The sequence below is a fragment of the Vicia villosa genome, unplaced genomic scaffold (genome assembly GCF_029867415.1).
Source record: "Vicia villosa cultivar HV-30 ecotype Madison, WI unplaced genomic scaffold, Vvil1.0 ctg.002772F_1_1, whole genome shotgun sequence".
NCBI classification, from domain to species: Eukaryota; Viridiplantae; Streptophyta; class Magnoliopsida; order Fabales; family Fabaceae; genus Vicia; species Vicia villosa.
This window is the reverse complement of record NW_026706026.1, coordinates 160,454-163,306: the sequence shown is the minus strand read 5'-3', so window position 1 is coordinate 163,306 and position 2,853 is coordinate 160,454. Positions and strand designations below refer to the sequence as shown.

General features: G+C 37.1%; 1 long non-coding RNA gene across 1 annotated transcript; it reads right to left on the bottom strand.

The window, feature by feature from the left end:
- Nucleotides 1-254: 254 nt before the first annotated feature.
- Nucleotides 255-1,943, bottom strand: LOC131639771 (uncharacterized). The gene is made up of 2 exons (XR_009295038.1): nt 901-1,943; nt 255-587 (listed from the first exon to the last, which is right to left on the bottom strand). It is a non-coding gene; the product is annotated as an uncharacterized LOC131639771 (long non-coding RNA).
- Nucleotides 1,944-2,853: the final 910 nt, after the last annotated feature.

Sequence of the window (2,853 nt, the reverse complement as noted above, 5' to 3'; positions counted from 1 at the left end):
GAAGGTTAAGTTGGAATTATTGCTTGAAAACACTCATTCGACGGACTACTTAATACTATGACTTCAAATGCATGTTCAAATTAATCAAATTGGGTCAAGATTTAAGCATGTTAAGAAAAAGGATTCATGTGGATTTTTCAAAGTCTATTCAAATTGCTATCACGATTTATCACAAGTTCTTTCAAAGTTCGTTGCAAGGTTGTGAGAGTTTTACTTCATTCATCAAAAGGAAAGTTCACAACAAAAGGCTTAAGTGTCCATTACATCATTCAAGTTCAAATATAATCCAAAGTCCATTACAATAAAAACATACAAAAGATTACACAATCCAAAATCCTAAGTCTTGATTCATCTCCATTTAACTACTCCAAACTTGCAACATTTGACTCGACAATTAATTTTCACAATTTGAAGCTTGCTTTACAGCTGATACTCAAAAATCCCTGCATAATAAAAGCTGAACTAAAATGGTATCAAAAGGGAGCTCCTACATAATTCCATGACATGCACTTTACCGACTTGAAATTCAAACTGAAAATCCAAGGTGGCATCCAAAATTATGCTTATGAACAAATCAAGACCTACAACTAATACAAAAAAACCAAGTGAATTTCACAGCCAATAAACCATTCACCCTACAAAAGCAAATAAACCGAACCGCAGCTCGAACCAGAAAAAGCCTATTGATAATAAAGAGACGGCAACAGAATTTCGGGGGAGGAGAACAAATATTGAACAATCTCTAATAGAAGTTCGGGGGGGGAGATTTCAGAAGCTTGACCACAAAATCAATAGCAGAATTTTGTTAACATAATGCTAAAGAAGAAAAATCCACATAACAGAAAGCTTCACAAAAAAGATGAAAGAGAGAAACCTAACAGAAAGAATCGGGAGAAGAACCTGTAACAGATCGTAACAAACTTTTCAACAGAAAAATCTCGCTGAATCTTCAATCCTCAACAATCCTACAATTCTCTCCTGAATCTTCTCTCAACCTCACCATCATCAACAACCTCTTTTCTTCAAATCTCCATAACCGTTTATGGATTCTCGACCTTCAAGCACTTCAATCATCATCGCTCTTCACCAATCTTCTCTCTGATTCAGTCACCATAGCAGAAACTCTCAATAATCACTCTTGTTTCTACACAAAAACTTGAATCGAGAATCACTTCTTCAATCTTCAACTCTCGGCTCATCTTATTCACTCAATCACCTTCATGTAACAAGCTTCGGCAAATCATCTTTTTCATCTTCATCATCGCATCATCATCAAATCTCCATAAGGCTCACCGAACCGCATCGTTCATCATCAACCTTCAATCCATCATCTGCAAGAACAATGAAGTGATAATCATCGTCACCACAACATAATGAATCTCAAATGAACGCAGGGGAATTTAGAAGAGGAAAGACAACATCCCTGAATCGAAGTTCACAAGCCAATCCGTGTAAGAACGCTCAACGCATGTGTGGTGAACGGATTCTGTACCTGACTTCGAAGATCATCGCAGCTCTTAAACGCAACCTTACAGCGTACCGAAGCGCGTTCAACATCGCACCTAAGCATCATCGAATTATCACGAGCCCGCAACGATCCGATTCTACAACTGCACGCAATTCTTCAATCCGCATCGTCACTGCGAACAACAACATCATCTTCGCCTTGCCTTCTCGTCGAATTTTCAACACATATCATCACCTGAGCAACCAACATCGACATGGAATATACGAAGACAAAGCGGAACGAAGAGAGATTGAAATCGGAGGAGGAAGCAACGAGAGAAACGAGCCGAGAGAGGGGATCGATTGAAATGGAGACTTCAGTATTTGATCAGAGAAGGAGATGAGGATGCCGACCACCATTTGAGAGATGAACGGGATGAACAAAATCCCAAAGGTCACACAATTCTTAAACCTAATTCCTTTTTTCTTTTGTTGATTTTTTGTTTAGTCATAATTGTATGGTATTAGTTGATATTAATTAGGTTAATACATTGATTAGTTGTTGTTAATTGAGATTAGTGGACCATTAATTGAATCATAGGAAAATCTAATATCAATTTGAATAAATCTGGCAACATGAAAATGGATCAACTGAAAATGAATTGGGCCTGCCACACAAACTCTTGCGCATCACCTCCTTCTTAGCCCATACACTTCCGTTTTTTTTTTGTTCTGATTGAGTACAAAACAGTCCTTGGGGCAAATCCTGGATGGGCCTATGCGCCCTGTTGCTGCCTGCACCTTATTTCACTCAATAAACCCCCTGTGTATATATTTTTCTCCATTGGATTAGTTGTTTTAACTAGTTTTGTTTCCTATTTCTTTCATGTAATAAAAACATAAAAATCAATTACATTTGTTAGACTTTTGCATGATAAAAAGAAAGAATAAAAAACATGTTTTCCTTGTTAGAATTTAGATGTTTTGTAGATAGTTTTGTTCTATTAATTTTAGATGAAAATGCCACAAAAAACAATTTAATTTTGTTTGATTTTTATTTAGGATTTAATTAGAACTTAATTGCTAGTATTTTCTATAGTGTGCTTCCTTATTACTAATGATTTGTTTGCTGAGATGTGCTAGGTACTTCGAGAGAGTCTTCGATTGCGATTCGACTTGCTTCGTGTTCCACTTTATTTGTAGGACATGAATTCGCTTCCAGTGCGATTGATTTGCGTCGTGTTCCACTTTATTTGTGGGACATGAACCTATTTCCGATGCCAGTCACCTGATCTCTCATTCATTGAGATGTATACTCTTGTATTGTCTGGCTTGTATTCTCTTGCAGGTTTGTGTGGTTATGCTCGACGCGTGCCACATGTCGCTTGTGATTTATTTTCACGACAA